The sequence below is a fragment of the Ostrinia nubilalis genome, chromosome 17 (genome assembly GCF_963855985.1).
Source record: "Ostrinia nubilalis chromosome 17, ilOstNubi1.1, whole genome shotgun sequence".
Lineage (NCBI taxonomy): Eukaryota > Metazoa > Arthropoda > Insecta > Lepidoptera > Crambidae > Ostrinia > Ostrinia nubilalis.
This window is the reverse complement of record NC_087104.1, coordinates 8,713,667-8,734,825: the sequence shown is the minus strand read 5'-3', so window position 1 is coordinate 8,734,825 and position 21,159 is coordinate 8,713,667. Positions and strand designations below refer to the sequence as shown.

The window sequence follows — 21,159 nt, the reverse complement described above, 5'->3', positions numbered from 1 at the left end:
CGGTTTATTCATATATTTTTAAATGCAATTCGATTCATAGATAAAATGAAAACGAGATTTTCTAAAAAAATAACCAGCATATCGTCGTATTTTCCACGGCTGACCGAATAAAAGCCAAACAGAAATTCGGCGTCCGTACAAAACGCACAAAAATCCGGTCGGAATTTGAATAAGCCGGGGAAGCCAATATTTGCAAACTAGTAGGTGTCGACCGTAAAACACTCGGTAGAGACGGCAGCGTATCAAGCGAAACATTGTACCTTAGGTATTTGTAATAGATTCTATATTGCAACAAAAAGTTTGATGTTCTGTCGACTATTTTTAGTGGCAGGTAAGGGTTGGGGAATTTAATTTCCTATTAGTAAGTAAATCTGAAACGTGGCCTCTCAATATAGGCCTTATAAATAAGCTCAAAATTGCACAGCGTGCTATGGAGAGGGCTATGCTCGGTGTTTCTCTACGAGATCGAATCAGAAATTAGGAGATCCATAAACGAACTAAAGTCGCTGACATAGCCCGACGGATTAGCAAGCTGAAGTGGCAATGGGCAGGGCATATAGTACGCAGAACTGACGGCCGATGGGGCAGCAAGGTTCTGGAGTGGAGGCCGCGTACCGGAAAACGCAGCGTGCGACGGCCACCAACAAGGTGGACCGACGACATCATAAAGGAAGGCGCTGGACGCAGGCCGCTACCAATCGATCAACATGGAAATCATTGGGGGAGGCCTATGTTCAGCAGTGGACGTCCTATGGCTGAAATGAAGTAAATCGGAGGCGTTACTCTGTGGTCCAGCGTTAAGAGTTTTGTTAACTTAGAGGTTCAGGATTCGATTCCCAAATGGATGCAGATACGATCTGTGATAAAGCGAGCCAGCCCAGAAGATGTTTATCGCCCCGTATCTTGAAGACCTCGAATTTGTAAGAATTTTAACATAATCGAAAACTCCATCTTTTGATTGGATTTTTTTTAACGCCTGATAACTTTTATCTGCAGAATAAGCTTGGTTTATAAACAGGTTTCGCCAATTTGATGTTGGGTTAAATTTATAAACGGCTCTTTTATTTGCTTTTTCCTTTATCTTCTTTAATAAAGAGGTTTTTAATAATATAGGTATTTCACATTAATAAAGAATGATTAAATTCCAGGGAACTCGATAAATACCAACATCCCAAGTAATGCATTCAATATTCAATTGAATTCTGGGTATTCCACATGAAAGAACTTTTAAAAATATTTTATATGCGACGCTTTCTAATTAATTCACAATTTCACTTTATTTCCACGTAAATCCTTTGTTAGCATCGGAACTTTTTAAATATAACTAGCAAACAAGCTTTTGTTATGACAAAATTAATGCCTTTGCTAAAACTGAAAAACTGAAACATGCTCGCATGTGAAAGTTTTTGACAAACGTTAATAATTCCAAAAGCTTTCAGGAAAATGCTGTAAAAATTTTCATCGACGATTTTAAACGAATGAAAGTTTGAACGATGACTGGATTAATTATTTGAAGTGCCCTTTTTTGCAGTTATAGTCCAGTTTTCACGATATATCGCTGTTCACAGGCAAATGTAATTGGGTATTTGATACATTTATCAATAATTCCTACACATTTTATGAAAGAAAACAGAACATAATATTTTAGTCTATTCTAACTGTGTAATACTTACTGCAACAGTGAGAAAGTCAGTTACCAAAATAGTGACTTCATTGGAATCCCATACAAAATCTATAGCAGTATGGCGCCGCGCTTGTTAGGTAACCTACACCTCATAGTCCAACTTTCAACAAAATCTTTAGGAGAATAGTACTGAATGGGAAAATATTCCCATTCCGACATTTCACTAAAACACAAAACTACTCAAAACCTATAGTCATCCCCAAAACCTCGCGTTCCCAAACTTTAGTTCTCAGAACTCAATTAGCCCCGCATACTTAAGGACGTCAACAATGGCGGACGGCCCCAAACTTAACCTGATTAAATTGCTACGTTCATTATCTCCGCTAATTTGTTTGTCTAAACGATGCTAATTGTGATTAATGTTGTCGACACAATACTGCAGATCATGGCGCTGAGTTTATCATTAGATGTAATTATTAAGCCACAAGATATTTTTTCATTCAGGCGTTGAGATGCAAAATCATCGTGATTTCTCAATATTTTGCCGACTTACCCGATTAAGCCAGTTTCTGATATATTGTACCTACTGTGGCTGAGTTGCACTATCTTACTTTAACTTTAACAAACGTCAAAAATCAGTCAAACACCATACAAAAAGCACCGAAAATCGTTTTAGTTACCGTTTAAGTTAGGTTGCACCACCTAACTCAGCCTAAGTGGTGTGTTAGTGTTTTGATAAACATGAGATCAAATTTTTGAAGACATACGACCGAACGCTAGCGAACTACATTCTCTACCCGAGGCAAGTAAGGACAATAATACAACAAAACCTAACATCAGCTTACTTAGGCTGAATTGCGCCACCTACTTAACTTTGACCGTGACTTTGACGACAACCGGTCCTTTTTTTTGGATATGACAGATTTTTGACGTTTGCTGAAGTTAAAGTAAGATGGTGCAACCCAGCCTTAGTTGTTACAGATGCAGTTACAGTTGTTATTGTGAAACTAACATTTTATGTTTGAGGTGCTATCGACTGTAGGTATATCGTTCAGTTTTCCTAGAAATCTATTTTCACGCTTATAATAAATACCTACCTAATTAATAATATTTATTACGTTCTTCATAGAACTTTGTGAACCCGTAACTGAATATAGCAGAAAATACTAATGTAAACTTACGTAATGGGCCAGTAACCCAACCCGACGTGCTGCTTCGAGGGGCGTAATGTTTTAACTTTTAAATTTAGTGTCTACGTCTGAAGTCCATTACGGCAATACCGACACGAGAGCCTCTGAGTACTTACTCGAGTTTCACCGGAAAAATAGTGACATAAATATTTATTTTGGAACAATCAGTATTCGGTGTCAAGATTCCTTGTGGTGTAAGTTTGACAAGATAACACAACCCCCCTAGACAAAACGCACTTTTTGATCGAATCGAAAATCGAATCCGTCAAAACTCCGTACAAAAAAGGGGCTTTTCGACCACTTTTCGACTGGTTTGCGATTATAATTTGCACTTTGTCTAGACCCACAAGGACAGCGAATAACATTTTGCGGAAAACAACGACCGTGAGCTTTGTTCACATATAGTTGAGTAATTCTACTTAAAAGAGGTAATCCGAATAGTAAATCCGAGTGACTAAATCTGAATGATTGAAATACCTTTCAATTGAAGTACCTATTGGTACCTAATTACCTATGTAGGTAAATCCAACTACTAAACATCTTTTAAAACACGTCTTTATTTTTTAAATATATTAAACTATTCACAATAATTTTTTTAAACATTTTAATCTTGTACAACTAGAATATGTTTTAATAATTTTCTTATTGTGATTTAGGTAACTTATAATTTTCCAAAAATTGAAAAATATTATAAACTTTACCACTCTGTGTATGTATAACTTTAATCCAAAACTTATCGTCCGATTCTCTAACCACTAGACATAACATTAAAGTAACCGTTCGTAAATGGTTCGATATCGTATCCAGAACGCCTCAAAGGCCAAAACAGTAATTCGCCCGATAGATAATCTCGTTCAAATTTTCTCCTCCACGGCGGCATTGTTCCGACACACGCAGTGGCATAGCGTGCCTTTACGGGCCCTGCAAAAATATTTGTTCCCCTTCTAGGGGCCCCTTCTATATTATAAAAAATACTATTAGATCAAAGGACCCTATTCATCAAAGAAGGTCATTGCAAGATTATAAAATTTTCATAGAGATTTTTTTTATTCACAACGATAGGAAGCTATTGGCGGTGAGATACACACCTGATGGTAAATGATGATCAGGCCGAAGGTGGAAGCGAGCTTCACCCGGAATCCTCAACTACGGAGGAACTAGCTATCTTACCTCTAACTGCCGGAACACAACAATGCCGTTAACATTGTTGTTATGGCGACAGACTTAGGTAAGATGGTGGTAGCTAGCCAGGCGGACTTAGAACAAGCCCTACCACCAACCAAACCGAACAGAAAAATCTGCCCCCACTGGGAATCGAACCCGGGACCTCTGCGTCAGAAACAGGGTGGTCGTACCACTAGACCACAGAGGCGGTTAGTAGATGCCTACTCTATCTAAGCCTAGCCGCAGAACAGACTTTTAATTGGGTCGGGCTGTTAATCACTATGGACATGTAAAAAAGTGCGCACATTGGTATCGGCCGATTTTTCATACAAATTAGAATTGGACTACCCACCACCACCCATGGTTCTTCCTGCCTCACGGCGTACGAACCGAATCTCGGGAGAGCGCGCGGGTACTTGCTCTGGGCTCTTTTCCCCGGGCGTTTTGCTTGACTCCCTACAAATTTCTCTGATCCATGTCCCTTCTCATAGTCAATTCTCCCCCTTCTGGGGCTTGACACCACAAATACGGTACTTCGCGTCGGGCTGCTATCGTTGATAAATGTCGTCACTTCTTCTCATAACTTCGCCTGATTGTGTGCCAGGAGTGCGCGAACTCGCGCAGCGCGATCCAGTTACTGCGACTACTCGTGAGGTCCTGGTGATAAACAGGTCCTTGCTCGGCTCTCCGTATCGCATCCAGCATCTTCTGTCGAGCTTCGTCATAGAGGTTACATTCCCAAAGTGCGTGATCGCGGCTCTCTACGACTTCCTCGCCGCATGGGCATAGTGCTATAGTGTATAAGTAGAATTAGACTAAAAGTCTATTATCTGTGAGAAGTCTAATTTCAAAAAGTCTGGCACTGGGGCCTCTGTATTCCGGGGCCCCGTAGCATTGATACGGCAGATACGGCAGCAGATACGTCCCTGGACACACGGCTCCTAATTCCCCCACATGCACTCAGCCGGAACAAACGATTGGGTAATTGGGACGCCATGGGATATACTCGTAGGTTGCGCTTTGAACATCCCCGCTTTGGAACCTGTAAGCCCGAGTTTACGGGAAAAAACGGTTTAGTAATTTCACGTTTGAGGATGCGGAGTTAATTTGGCTTATCGTTGAACATCTAAGATATAAGAATACTACCTAATGAAACTAATATTATAAAAAGAAAATGGATTTTTAAGTGTCTTGAGGATATGTGAGGTAGAAAATGACACGTGGATATTATTTCTTCAAAAGGTCTATTATTTCAGATGGACATAAACTAGGTAGTACATTACTCTACTATTTATTACATATTTGTGCAGAGTTAAAAGCTTGACTCTACATGTAATGATGAAAATATATTGGTGGGATTTATTTTCTATTTGCGACTTTATTCACGTATCAAATTCAACTAAAACATCTCTCCAATTTATAATGGCACCATTTAAGTGTAGAGGCTCTTTTCCTTAAAACATTTTTTGCCCTATCTGTCGATCTGGCTCACGTCAGGACGCCAGGGGAGTGAAAAAGACAGATTGATCCAAAATATCAAGATAATTTTGCAGTGAAGCGCCTCAGGCACGTACGCTATCCCAAAACGAAAATGTCGTCAAAATAATGTCGTTATTTCGTTCGCTCTCACGTCGGTTAGTGTGGTCACCACTTTACTATTTATAGCGCTTGAGTATTTAGCAAACACATAGGTTTTTTCTTTATTTAAATATGTGCTATAATGAGAGTCATTAATTATAGTGCTAGTATCCTAACTCAAAGATCTGGATTTTTTGATTCTGATTCTGCATGCTCTATTAACATGCTTCGTCTGATAGTGACATCTTCAGGTCTTATAGGACAGGTTTAGTGTAGAAGCAAAATGCCTATCTTGTATGTGTTACAGGCCAGACCAGTTAGTTGGTCCTTCCCAACTGGTGTTTTTGCTACGCAAGAATGTTTTTTTAATGTAAAATATTTTTTTTTGTTTTCTTATTAATGCAGAAACAACACAGATATTTGGTTATTAACATGGCCCAGTAAAAGTAAAGCCTATTATCGGATGTTCCCATATCTTTCGTTTAGTCAGCTGCCTGTTACGGCATCCACGGAAAGAGTGGCAGGACCACTCTCTCTCTTTCTACTTTGAAAGTTATTTAGTTAAAGCCGTTAAACGTTTGACTATCTTCGTCCCAGTCCCGTCGGCGCCAAGTCTATCGATTCGACTGTAAACTAGACTGATTGGGAGCGACGGCACGACTGCACCGGGTAATGAAGCCAGCCTTGCGCCAAGAAAAACAGCATTTTCTGTAATTTAGCCCTGTCTTTGTAAATAACTGTTTAGTCCGCGGCTTTGCTTGAAAACATTTCGGTCTCACACAGAAAGATAATACTTACTTAGCCTGTTGTAACTTTCTGCTCGTGAAATAATTCTTTAAAATCGTGAAATAATTCAGAAATCCGTTGGCGCTAAGTGTACTTATCGATTTGAGTGTAAAGTGGGCTGATAGGAAGAGGCATTATGACTGTACCGGCTAAAGCAGCCAGTCTGTTTTGTATCGTAAGCTAAAAAATAAAGGTCACTTTTAGCCTTTGTAAACTATCTTTAGCCCGCGGCTTCGCCTGCTAATATTGGATTAGTCTCAGAATGATACAAACAACACGTAAAACCTAGCTTTCTACTGGATAAAGAAATCTCAAATTAATGATAGTTTACTGGCGCCAAGTGTATCGATTTGAGTGTAAAGTGAACTGATTGGGAGGGACGTTGCGACTGCACCGGCTAATTGCCTTATTTGTATCGGTGAACTGCGCTGGCAAAATTAAACGTCACTTTGTGCCTTTTGTAATCACAATTTGCCCCGTCTTTGTAGATAACTGGCTTTTAGAACGACCACACACGATGGTTCGTCACAAAAAGTCAAGCCGTGAGTGCATGTAACTCAAAAACGTCGCGCATTTTAATTGAAATGGAACGCAAAAGTTTTAAATCTTAAAAGTTATACCTATTCACGTCTCTCAGGTTTTTAAGTGACTGACGTAGCGACGAGTCTGATAATAAAATTTAGGTAATTAAAAAAGTATTTGTCTGTCGTTTTACACAAAATTTAATTAAATGATAGAGTTAAGGTTTAATAGCGATGAAGTTCCTCTAACCTACACTCGCAGTAGGTGAAACTCAAAGAACTAAGTTTCGAGCTGTCAGCACAGAACTTAGCGGATTGTTAGAATTAGTGTCTAGAGTTAGTTAGCCTACGTCAACACCGACCGAGACGATGTCGGTAGCAGGGTTGTAGTTATAAAATACTTAATGATTGTTTTCCAATAAACAGCCATCTTGGCTGAAGAAAAAGAAACGATTTTTTTTTAGATAGGTAATTATAAAACCGATATAAATCTATTGGTTGATAGATCTTTTAGAGGATGATGCTTCTAAAAAGTTTATTAGGAATAAAAGCTTGTAAAACGTGTGATGTAACATAGATATCACGTTAGATTAACCCTGCGTTAAAAAAAAACATTTAAAAATCCTATGAGAACGTTTTCGACTTCTACGCGGACGAAGTCCCTGGCAAAAGCTAGAAAGTTACTAATAAAACTTACACGCGCTTTTAACATTAATTATTTTTATACACTGTTTAACGTGTATTACAACTTTGGTTATTGTTTACCAAATAAACAGTTAAATAAAAAATGAAGGGTTATCATAACTTGTGAGGTGTCGGGACCCTTGTTCATTGTAACACTCAACCTGCCAGGCTGCCTCCGTAGTCACAAGCAATTTAATGTATTATTTCGTAGCAAGCATCCGCATAAAAATATGCTAGACTGCCTCATAAAGGATCTCAAACAGAATATAACTCACTCATCTGAAACGTATACCGTGCCCATAGAAACTGACAGTTTTGTCATATTTATAAAGAGAGACTAAACCCTCTCGTACCCCTATTAACATTAATTGATTATTTCAGTACAGATAGACAGTTCGATATTTGGGGACCTAACTAAAAACACTTTAAACCCTTGTAAAAAAAATGTAGCCGTTTGTTACTGTAAGAAATAGTTTATACAACAAAGTAATCCAACCTGTGCATATAATTTTACACCTTAGGCCCATAAATGATGATAGCGAAACGACTGTACCACATATTTTGACTAAGTCGTAGAGTTTGTTTAGTTAGGGCTTGTAGTTAGAAGCTTGTTTCTGCATGAGATCTGACTAACTAACTTTTTCTATATAACTTTTTCACAGTGCGAGCCATTGTGGTTTCTTCTTGACAACATTTTACATGAAAATGTGATTGGTGGGATCCACAGATCACAGAAACTAAAGGGAGATGTGAAAAGGGGACGGGGCCGGTGTCGCAGCAATATGCTCAAAAACAGAACACATTGCTGCAGTGGATAATAAGCACATATTTTGATTACCTTGTGTCAATTTCTAATGCGACACTGAGTTCACTCAGCGCATTAGTTGGCATCTCTATGGTGGGATCATTCATTATTCCATTTAATTTGTTTCAAAAATTGCCGGTGTCTATTGGCACGGAGTATGCTCAACGCTGTCAAAAGAACAAAACCCGTCAACGTAACCGGGAAACGGGAAATAAAACACAATATTTATCATGAATATCACTTGTGGCACTTAACCTGCGCGTGGAAATTGAATTTCATCGTGTTTTACGATAATTTCCCATCTGAAGTATACCAATTAGCTTAAGTGCTTTCCGTATTCATATTTATTTGCTGTCGTTGTAAAATTAAATCACATAAAACCGCTATTTACTTACCTGAATATGTTCTCGAAGGAAATTAATATTTTATTAATATGTAGGGGAGATCGAGAAGAGTTGTAACAGAGGAGAGTAGAGACATTGACGATTTTTTGGAACTTATTAACTATCAGCGAGCTCGCAACAGCACGTATTTGTTAGCTCGAGACTTGAACTAAAAATCGCGCACTGTTACGAGCTCGCTAGTAGTTAATAAGTTCCAAAAAATCGACAATGTCTCAACTCTGCTCTGTTACAACTCTCCTCGGTCTTCCAAAATAAAATTATTAATGTTACACTTAGGATGTTTCTTTGGAACTAAAATACTAATAACATCCCTAGGTCCCCACATTTAGAACTACTTAGTAGTTGTTTATATAAGTACCTTAACCATTCCATTAGTAGCGTAAGTTGTAACGACTGAAGTGACTGATCCACTGATTTTGATCCAAAAGACATGCTTATAATAATGAAAAAAATGATGATTGTTTATGAAGTAGTTAGCTTTACTTACTTAAACGTGTTTATCGCAAGATTTATTTACACGCTATAATATTCCTCCTTACAAAATAAAGAAATAAACATGTCTATCTCAAGAGAAAGTCTTGATAACTTTACTTTCAGTTAGACACTTGGTACGAAATTGTTTACTACCTTATCCATACGAATGTTCAAACACGAGAACTGGGTCACGAGCATCAAAAGGATAAAATAAAATAGATTTCATGTCGAATGAAATCACAATTTGCCACGTCCTAATCGCCTTTATCACCGCGCAATAAGAGATATGGTTCCCGTATTATTTCACGAGTTCCCTCTGGATTTGCTTGCGAATTTGCTCGTATTACTGCGACACATTATGTAATAATGTGACTGATTTTTTATGTTTATAACACTGGTTTGTTGCTGAGCTAGTAGATTTTTTAATTTAAGTTTCAAATAAACAAAATATTATAGTGCTATCTGCCAAATTATACTGCCATAACCTTCACCTAATCTATAAACGATTTCCAGTGAAATTCAATCATTTTAAAGGTAAATGGGAACACACTGTTTACACCCATAAACAAACAATTTCTTATTTAAAGCATTAATTTATCATGAAACTTATTGAAATCACGAAGGATATAAAAGACACATAAAAAATCTCGCAAAGAAAAAGAAAAATAGAGTTATGTAAAGACCACTGGAATAAGTAGTGCTACGAGTACATCGCACTACTCAACCTGTAATAACACGGCCTCGATTCCCGATACATCGAAGCAAATAAAACAGTGGGGTCCTTAATTAAGATATCCAACGCTGCGACCTCGTAATTGGCAATGCTCTCTTGTCCCGTTTAAACAAATTCCCCGCCACTCGAGCTTACGTGCCTTCGGTGGAGAGCATGCTTTTGTCTTAGCGTAGATAGGAAATACGCGACTCAGCACAAACGATTTGTTGACAACAATGATGAGTAGGCTTTTGTGGGGTTAATAGTGTTCTATAATAGGTATAATAAGAACGCTGTTCCTTTATTAAAAAACAGTGCTTATAGCCAACTTTATGAACGACTGAAAATCCTCAAGGCGCAAAAAGTATTTCATATTTGATTCTGTCTACACGCAATTGTAATAAATACTAGGAAGTGAAACACAGTTTAATTCGATCATATTGTGCGAATTATGCTAAAAATTTATCCACCAAAAAAGCTTTTCAGCAAAGCATTTTTCATCAAAACGAGTTAAATATTCACACATCCAATATTTGCATTGCGATTATTATGTTTCAAAAACGTCCCGATTTCGCGTGCTGTAAAATTGGATTTGTCCTCTTTCCATTTCGTGTGAGCCACCAAATGGGGTAAATCTGGGGGTAAATCTCCCACCTCCCGTCTAATGGGTCTCCACATTGATTGCCGCACTCTTCACCCCATTATCGCCGATGATAGATGGAACTCAGGATTTATAACTGACGCCGGTCTGTTGTGAACGCTGTCATTATTCGAATGGGGGTTAATTTCGAATCGATAGAATCATATCGCGCGATAAAAAGGGATTGCGCACATTTTCACGAATTGCGTTGTAACCCTTCTAAAATTTGTCAATAAGTTATTAAGACACCGATAAGCAAAGGATTTATAACCGGATTTTTAACCACTTAAGCTAACTTGCGATTGTTGCTTCTTTATTACCCGACTGCGCGACGAAAAAGAGTGGTAATGTGTTTATTTTGTTATTAAGTTGTTAAAAAAGCGGAGTGATTCCTTTTGAATTTCTGAATTTTTTTTTTAATCCGGTGAAACATGAATTTGTGTTCGAGAGAGATAAATTACCCGAAAACTAAAATTGAATAGGTAGGGAAAATTCTAAATAAACACATCAAACAATCCTCCACCGCATATGTTTGTCTATTCGCGATAAACTCAAAAACTACTAAAGGAATTTTCATGAAGTTTTTTATATGGCTACGCTATGCCTCTTGCCAGTGTCGAGTTAAAAGAAGAACGGTCACGCCCCATACAAAAAAAACCCAGACCCGACAGAAACGAGACATACCTCAGTTTTTTTGTCATGTTTTAATTAGTTAAATTATATATTTTTTATATTCGAAATCTATATAATAACACCAAAATATTACCCTTTGTTTTTGTTTAGGCGTTATACAAAAACTAATACAAAATGCCTATTTATCACCAAAATTGGTAAATGTATGTACCTAAATGTCTATTACAGCTGCTATGGAATGTATCTAGGTGACCTGGAAATACAGCCGGATTAGCATAGATTTCGAATATAAAAAATATAAAATTTAACTAATTAAGACATGACAAAAAAACTGAGGTAGGTGTCTCGTTTCTGTCGGGCCTGGGTCACAGATGACCGTTCTTCTTTCATGAAGTTTTCACCAATCATAGAGTGATTTATGAGAAAAAAACTTAAGATTGATTCAAGAACGGAAACTTTAAAAGATTGTCTGCTGAAACTATTTATTCACCACTAGAGCATTGTTTTGAATTGCACAAAGGAGTCTCGTTTATTTGCCGCTAGACAGAACCATCTCAAGTTCCATAAAGGTGAAGAATGAAGGCGTATTAAAAATATTATCCTGAAGTATTGTATAAGGCCGATTTACCGATACCGATATAGACGTTTTCCTTGTTCTTCAATGGATTGGTGATCTTTGGATTTAAAGAGTCATTTTTTTAAAGCACTTTTTTCGCAGTACTCTAGCTAGAGTGTTTTCAAAAAGCCTAATAGTAAATCTAAATCTTTTAAATGCCCAATGTAAATCTTGTGTTACATAATGTGCTTCGTGGTATCTTTTTAATACTCGAGGTAAAATGTTTTTTTTTATTTCGAATCGTGGAATTGCAAACGTGAGAAAAATCAAGAGACGAGCAAGAGAAGAAAAACAAAAGAACATCGATATTGGTCGTCGAGAAAAGAACGTAGTTTTCTTGGTGGCCAGTGTCGCGCGGCCAAGGAGGCAGCCGAGTGTGTCGCCATTCACTCAAATAACAAAATAGGCACTTAAAAATAACACAGATTAAGCACTCTACAGACATCCTTACCAACCGAATAGGAATGTTCTCCTGTTAATGAAGTGCCGCTGACAATCCTTCATAATTCACCCTTTCATTCCCGCAGGACGGATCCGGAGTTTCAGAAGGATAATTTAATAGCACTTTTAAATGTGGCCAATGATAAATCGCGCTCTCTCGCTCGCTGATGAAATTATTCATTAAAGTTATACTTGAACTGGTATAACGTTAATCGGAGCAACGACCTTTAACGTATAAGTTTAATTAAGTTTTAAGTAAAAAAAAAAAACATTTTTTTCAGATACTTGTGTAAGTTAAATAGAGTTTTATTTTGCCTAACGGTATTATTGTTTATGTTTATAGAGCATTAATACAGTAAACTTGAGTAAGTGAAAAATCTAGTATGTAAACAATAAAACTTTCGTTTTTCATGAATGCCAAACATCTACTTGAAATTCACAAAAGGTTGCTTTTGATAGATTTTCGATAGCATCTTAGTTCGAAAAAAGTTGGCAAATAAAATCAAGTGAATGAGTGAGTGTTTTATAGCTCTATAATTAATTGCTTATCTCTAATTAATTTCACAGTCGTCGTCGTCGTTTCAGCCAAATTACGCCCACTGCTGGATAAAGGCCTCCCCCAAGGTTTTCCACAATTAACCATCCTGCGCTCCCCGCATCCAGGCTCTTTCCGCGACCTTTACCAGATCGTCGGTCCACCTAGTAGGAGGCCTGCCCACGCTACGTCTTCCAGCCCGCGTGGTCGCCACTCGAGAACTTTCCTGCCCCAACGGCCATCGTCTCTACGAGCTATGTGCCCCGCCCACTGCCACTTGAATTCACAATACACACAAACATAAAGCTTAAATTTCAAAGAGCTTGATCACCGTTGACCGCGCGGCCATTGCATCGCGCGTACGCGCAACGCAAACTGAACGGGTGAATACCAATGGGAGGATCATTTGCATACCTAACGTGAAACATCCCTGTGACCGATATTGGATTGGAGCTGTTATCTGGCTCAATTTATACAGTGTGTCCGGGCATGTAGTGATCAAACTTTAAGGGCGTAATCTATGGGCAATTTGATCGATGAAAATACTTCAATTTTGGGGCTTGACCCATTTCTCGCAAAATTACAAGGATTTAAGTTTTTAATTTTTAGTTTTCGCCTCTTTCTTCAAAAACAAGTGAAAGCTTGGGTAACTTAACACTAATAAGCAAAAAAATTATATCATGCGATAGCCAATAAAATAATGTATTAGTAAAAGTAAAAAACAAACACAAGTTTTATACATTTTAAATGGGTAAGAATGGATTTAATTAGAAAAATCATGACTTTTTTCACTTATTTTTCAGTTATTTTCCAACACAAGAAAAACCAGGTCGTCAAGGTATGTTTTATTTGCATTGTATTATTAGTATTTGAGCTATTCTACAAAACGAATGTAAATTTATTGGTCTACGTCTATTAGTTTTGACGTAATTGTTGAACAAAGATACCCTTTCCCAGCGATTCCATAGCGCGGCTAGTATGTAATCAGAATAGGTTGTGTGATTCTTTCATGCAGTGCATTTTCGCATGTCGCGTGCGCTATGGAAACCGCTGGGAAGGGGTGTCTTTGTTTAACAATTACGTCGAAACTAATAGACGTAGACTAATAAATTTACATTTGTTTTGTAGAATAGCTCAAATACTAATAATACAGTGCAAATAAAACATACCTTAACGACCTGGTTTTTCTTGTGTTGGAAAATAACTGAAAAAGAAGTGAAACTTTAATCCATTCCTACTCCCTTAAAATGTATGAAACTTGTGTCTGTTTTCTACTTTACTAATAGATAATTTTATTGGCTATCGCATGATATAATTTTTTTGCTTATTAGTGTTAAGTTACCCACGCTTACACTTGTTTTTGAAGGAAGAGCGAAAGCTAAAAATTAAAAACTTAAATCCTTGTAATTTTGCGAGAAATGGGTCAAGCCCCAAAATTGAAGTATTTTCATCAATAAAATTGCCCATAGATTACGCCCTTAAAGTTTGATCACTACATGCCCGGACACACTGTATATATTAATAGGTAGTTTCTAAAAGTATATTATTGAAAACGTGGTAGGTTGAGGTGTCATGGTATATCTGATATTTTATTCACCGAGTCATCTTTATGTAAAAGCAGTTAGAAAAGTAACATGATTGCAAAGTTGCTATGTTTGTTAAAATAATCCACACCTAGTATTTACATATCAAAACATAATTAAATTGAGTTACATCGGTGAAAAATTTATGATTCACGTGGAAAATTTAAAAATAATAAAAAAATATAACTATTTCCTGCAAATAAGCTTTTAAGCTCTTTTGTTTTTTTTTTTAACAATAACAAGTAGTTTCATGATTTCTTTAGTGTAATAAAGCCTCCACATTTTTTTACCCCACAATTTGTGTATTTTATATAGCTATATGCTTCATCATTCTTCATACTTTTTATCATTTTAAACTCTCAACAATAAAAAACTGATTGATCAAAATTCGATAATACAGCCACAACGGTCGACCGCGCAACGCAAACCGATCTAGCGGGAATTCAAATGGGGCTATTTGCATAACAACCCCGCCATGATATTGGTTGCAGCGGCTGTGTGTCACAACGTAACGATATTGTGACGTAAAATAACAGAGCGGTATAATAGAGCTAAATTCGAACAGGTGTTAGCCAAAATATTGTGATCGAAAGGTAATATTATAAAATGGTTAACTGAAAACTTTTCAAGGCGAGAGTGAATAGGCACTTACATGGCAGATATGCACCATCCTAGACTGCATCTCACTTAACACCAGGTGCGATTGCGGTCAATAGGCTAGATGGCAAAAGGACAATGTTCGTTCTCCATACATTGTTCGCCTAAAGAACCAATAATTTTGACATATTACTACCCGAAAGCGAAATAATACGATTCTGTGTGTAAGAACAATGATTCCTGATGGACACTTGCCATAAAATTAATGATTAAGAATATTAAATCACAGCGATTTTATAATATGTCGTTTATGACAACATGGCGTCTAATGTATTGTGTGAATGTATGAACACCGATTCGCGAAAAATGTTTTGTATTGTCGTCACGCCGAGTCGCAGCCAAATAGTATAAAATAATAGAACAAGTTTTAGAAATACAACTCGGCATTCCACTTTTACAATATGCCCACATATTGCACGTAAATAAACAACATGAATCGTAGGTTGTTTCCACCCTTGTCATCTGACACATGAAATAAACTCCTATTGTATTATAGATATCGAAGCCGAATCGTATATAATAATAGAATGGGTTTTGGAGATCACTCGGGGTTCCACTTTTATAAAATACCTACATATTACATAAAAATACCACGAATCATGAGTTTTCTTTTCACCATTTACATCTGACACGAGATAACAAACTCCTATCTCCATGACTACCATCGTAGTCTATGCCAAAGACTACAATATTTTAAGCAAGAAGTTTCAAACCTTAGCGGCTACGGTAACCCCTGGGCCACATACATCATGATAACATTCGGTCGACACCGGAACGAAGTCTTGCGATTATGCAAAAAAGCATCGTATTCTAGTGCGGCTATATCACGTTCAACCGGGGTTTTAATTCGACTAAAGTCCTGACTAAAGACTGGAAGAAAATACGCCGCATTGTATGAGCACTTCGTGTTCGTTAAAGCGGCTTCAGATCTAGAGCCCACATAGTTTTCTTTCCAATAATATCCGCAAGTAGCGCTGCATGATCTTTACAACAAAAACGGCAATAGTTATTAAGGTGCCAAAATTATATGATTACTTTGGCACGGTATTATACACGTTCGAAGATTTGTCATTTTCATTCATTTCTTCATCATCATCATCATTTCAGCCACAGGACGTCCACTACTGAACATAGGCCTCCCCCAATGACTTCCACATCGCACGGTTGGTAGCGGCCTGCATCCAGCGCCTTCCCGCTACCTTTATCAGGTCGTCGGTCCACCTTGTGGTGGGTTGACATTGCAGAATATGACTTTTGATAGGTTCATCATAGAATTCGGCGGGGATATCCTCACGGAGGAAGTTCGTAAAAGGGCGGAACAAGATCTTATAATAATGCAAGGCCGAAGCTGTTACGCGCGTGCTCATACGTGTAATCCGGCGAGTATGCAATAAATAGTAATGTCTGGTAAATAGTGGTAATACGTATCGTTCGTTCGTTCGTTTCAGCCGAAAAGACGTCCACTGCTGGACAAAGGCCTCCCCCAAGGATTTCCACGAAGACCGATCCTGCACCGCTCGCATACAGGCACCTCCCGCGACCTTCACCAGATCGTCGGTCCACCTAGTGGGAGGCCTGCCCACGCTACGTCTTTCGGCTCGTGGTCGCCACTCAAGAACTTTCCTGCCCCAGCGGCCATCAGCTCTACGAGCTATGTGCCCCGCCCCGTCTATGTCTGTATGCGCTACGATTACAGGGTATCATTTTGCATAGTCGCAAGACTTCACTCCGCTGCTGTCAAATCAATGTCGCATAATGTTATCGCAATGTGTGTGGCCCTTGGCCAAATCACAGAAGCCTATGCGAAGAAAGAGCACTTGAATGACAATAAAAATCAGGGTTACCATTTTATAAGATTTCCTCACTATTGAGGGTAACAAAGTAACATTAATAATCTAGCCATTAATTACATTTATTACCTATACGAGAAAGTAAAGCAACATGCGGTTTTATTTTAATTTGTAAAATATTAAACCCCTCATATTTGTAACAGTTTGTTCCAAGTTTAGTTTTACTGTTTTGTTAACAGTATTGCTGTTTCAGCTGTCACTGTGAAGCTTTGGGAAAATAAATAAATAGAAAAAATATTAACATAAATATTTATTTAAGTTTTTATGTTCATTATCATAATATGCCAATTTAAGTTACACTGTGTGACAGTCTTTGACACTAAACAAACTCTTCAGCTTAATAATACCTACCTACAGGGCGTTTTTATAGTTACTCTTGCTGATGAAACAAGAAGGGTTGATTCTACTACTGAAATACAACTACTTTTCTTACAGGACCAATATCAAATTCTCAAAAAAAATTCACATCCTCGTGATGGTGATAATTTCTATGGAGAGGTTTTTTTTATATTCGGTCTCTTGGGATAAGTTATTCCATTTGAGCAGTAGAATTAATCCTTTTTATTCGATCACATATAAAAACAACACAAGTGTTTAGGAAAACTTCTTCTTTGGTATGGTATCACTACGGAGTTATAATGTCGGCAACTCTGTATCACTGACTTGTAACTTTCAAACAGCATGAATAATAAGGGCACCACATTGGTTTTCTTTCTGAAAAAAGGCTTTCAGTTTTAGTACTAACCCTTTAGCACTATTTCATTGAAATAAAAATACAATAAACGCACAGAAGACTGAAATTGAGTCAACTGACGTGACATTTATAATTTGTTGACATTATGACAGTTTGACAAGACTAGGGATTGAAAAAGTTTTAATTGAAAAAGTAAAATGACAATTTATTAAAACGATTCACATGGATATAATCGATTAAAAATATTTATAAAATGTTCTGATACTTGCCTGTAGCGATTATCCAATCCTGGTTTCTACTGAAAAACTACCTCGTGGCAAGATTTTAATAAAATAATAAAATCTTTATCTTCTCTTTCACAATCTATAAAAGTTCATTTGGTCTATTATTATACATGTGCTATGAATGAGGGTTTTCGCGATTGAAAAATCCGCGAGATGGCAATACGTAGACGCGAGGTCCAAATGCTGCATGATTGGTGGATATCTGTCAATGTCATGTCAAAAATAACCAATCATGCAGCATTTGGACCTCACGTCTACGTATTGCCATCTGGCGGATTTTTCAATCGCGAAAACCCTCATTGGCATAGATTATGAGAGACTGGCAACTATACTAGGTTGATATCAGGTGATCCGTCTGCTCATTTGCCTCCTGTCACATAAAAAAAAATATATATATGTTTCTCACACTTCAACTGGCATTGGATTCAACATCGGATTCTGACACTTTTACAGTTATGATACCATGAATATCAGTTTATGGTCCTAATTATTTTTATTTTATTTACGACCTTCGACCAGTTGGACACTTTAGATATCTTCTTGTAATAGTGTCAAACTGTCAATATCTTTTTAGCTTTTAACGCAAATCTAGTCTTCAAAGCAGTTTAATCGATTTATTTTATTTTCAAAATCGATATTTTATTGTCTATGATGGCCGCAGGAACATCACTATACATGGACTCCCAGCAATAAAGTACGGTAATGCCTCGTACAGATTTTATCGGCAAAAATTATGGAACTTGATAGGTTTTAGACCATGCCACGCACCAAAACGTCCGGAAGTTGTAATAGTATTATAGAATAAACGTTAAAAGACTTATTTATTTAATTTTTCAATGCTTAAGTGTCCATTAGAATGAAAGGGTGCTTAATGTATTAAAAAAAATAGAAAATAATTATGATGGGTTAATGTTTTTGGGCGGTTTTTTAGGCGGTTTCTGACAATGTCCTTTCAATTATTTGTCCGTCAGGCAGATAATTAGAAAATATTAGACTCATATTTTTTATTTTGCCTATTCGTTTTTCTTCCTAAATAAGGGAAATAACTTATGAAAAAAATATGTCTGTTATCTGAGTTTGATACCGAAAATCCACATCCTCCGATTAAAATGCACTTCATTTATCACTAAAATATGAAAATACTTAATTTTTCATATCACTATCATGGAAATAATAAGTCTTCCTATACAAAAATTGTATCTAGGTCCCGTAACCGTCTCCTAGGTCCCATATATCAAAATTTTCTAAAATTGCTTCTGTTCTGCTGATTATTTGGTTCAAAAGCAGTAAAAGCAGTAGTAAAACGCAAAATGAAAGAAACGGTGTAAGCGCCATCCTCGCAGATAAAGCGAAAAGTGTTCAGTCTCTTGTAATTCAATTTCATACCAAGAAACTGTTACTGTGGAAAAATCCATTAGATGTTAAACTATTCTACAGAGCTGGATTCGTTTTTCACAATTTCATCGCAGAAAACTGTTGGAAACTAGACTTTCTGCCGCGGCATTAAAAGTTGATGCAAATTCAATAACTTAACTCTAAAATTATTTCAGTAAGTAAGAAACCCTAGAAAAATTATACTAAGAAGAACATTGAAGTCGAAATTCTTACCCGGTTGCGTTAGTTCATCATAATAATATGTGTTTACGTTACGTTCGATATTTCAGGAAACTTACCTGAAAAAAAAAGATACATAGTTACATTTATCACAGAAAAAGAAACACTGAAAACTTGAATTAGAATGTGTGTAGTATATACTGTACTGTGTATGTATGAATTTCTACCCAAATTGTCATCAATTGATATTTCTTAGATAAATTGGAATAATTGTAACAAAAACATGTCTATTTTTGAAATGCCATCTGCCAATGCCTCTTAAAACAAATTACTGTAAAATGAATGCGTCATCACAACCGATCATTGCCATGGCTGCTCCAATTGAACAAATCCATTGAACTGAGATAATTATTTCTGGCGTATTGAGTGCCGATCTGTAATTGAGACCATCGAGATGGCTTCAAAAATTCAATATCACCCGAAACTCGATAATGATTCGACTGGTTCTTTTGTAAGAAGCGAAATCTGATTAAAATGAAGCAGATTGAGTAGCTTCTTTTAATTTGAAGATCTTTTGAAAAGGTTTCATGTCTTCTGAATTATCAATGAAATGGAATGTTTAATTATTTATTTTTACATTGAAAATGAAATTTTGTAATTTTTTGCCATAATCTGTGAACCGATAAAGGATTTAATCCTATTTTTATGTAACAAGTGACATCCCAATCCTTGAGACAAACTCCATGAAGGTGAGGCGTCTTTAATGTGTACAAATCTCATAAAATAACACTGTAATATCAATTCTATGTGACTCTTAATACAACGAAAGCCACCGTTAAAACCGCTTAAACGAAGCAAACGCCACGTTTATTTCAAACTTCACATGAGACTTCATGAAAGCCAAGCGGCTATGCATTTGAATAGGGTTGCTATCGAGTATATCCGGATAACGTGAATTTCATTTTATAAATACGCTTTCCGAGATTTTTCAATTCCGTTCATATTTTTGTTTTTAATGCATTTAGGAAAATCTTTACATGGCATGTAACTTTTGTTACTTTTAAGACTTTAATAGTGATCCTAAAAGGAGATATTGAAGAAGCGTGAAATTGGAAAAAGCATTGCTAGCTAGACATAACATAGCAATACTTAGTTGAAGTAATTTTATTATTAACCTTGAGAGAATGCTGTCACAAAAAATATTATTTTTGAACTCGTAAAGATTAGAATTATTTTTTAAATCACAATGATAACCACCGCGCCGCTCGACCGTATTTAGATTAGTACGAGGGGTTAACGGGACTGTTAGTAATTTATGCAATACAAATTACTATTCTTTAAAAAAATACTATCCATAATTTGGTTAACAAATTGAGCCTGTGAAGCGACAACCCTATCCTTGCTAAATGCCAGTCGATTCTCATTCCAACGACCGTTCGGAGACTGGGGATTTGAAGATCGGCAATATCGTTTGGCTAATTAGTATAAAACACCGGCACGTTTGTTCGACAAGGTAATTACTCGAACTGTGTTACTGGTACCATTATGGTAATTGTCAAGTACAGAAAGCATATCAAGATGTACCTAGATGTAAAAGATGTTTATTTTTATATTAAAAGTAGGTAATAGTCTAATGGGACACAATGCATTGCATAAATTAATAGTTTAAAAATTCCCAGTAGGACCATCATTAATGACTGGACCCTCTCTTAGGGACTGACGCAAAATCT

The 21,159-nt window shown here is 36.8% G+C and overlaps 1 protein-coding gene across 3 annotated transcripts in view; it reads right to left on the bottom strand.

Moving 5' to 3' along the window:
* Window positions 1-21,159, bottom strand: part of LOC135080024 (receptor-type tyrosine-protein phosphatase kappa) — a 188,418-nt gene that overhangs the window by 137,214 nt on the left and 30,045 nt on the right. The gene's annotated exons all lie outside the window — the stretch shown is intronic.